Source organism: Octopus bimaculoides, chromosome 12 (genome assembly GCF_001194135.2).
Source record: "Octopus bimaculoides isolate UCB-OBI-ISO-001 chromosome 12, ASM119413v2, whole genome shotgun sequence".
In the NCBI taxonomy this organism is placed as follows: Eukaryota; Metazoa; Mollusca; class Cephalopoda; order Octopoda; family Octopodidae; genus Octopus; species Octopus bimaculoides.
In genome coordinates, this window is record NC_068992.1 from 58,827,695 (window position 1) to 58,827,917 (window position 223).

General features: G+C 25.6%; 1 protein-coding gene across 10 annotated transcripts in view; it reads right to left on the minus strand.

Annotated features, from left to right (window-relative positions):
• Positions 1-223, minus strand: part of LOC106874495 (uncharacterized) — a 57,598-nt gene that overhangs the window by 22,266 nt on the left and 35,109 nt on the right. The window lies entirely within an intron of this gene.

A 223-nucleotide genomic window follows, 5' to 3' on the forward strand; every position in this document is an offset into this window, starting at 1 on the left:
TATATATATATATATATATATATATATATATATATATATATATATATGGAGTCGCTTGAAACGGTCATACTGCATCATTTTGATATGCTGTTGCTTATTTAGATTGTATTCACCTTACCTCAAGCTGTTCGGATAATACCGGACTGACTTGGTGCTTCAGCTTAAGTACCTAATTTAACAGAATCTCAATTATATATATGTATATATATATATATATATATAT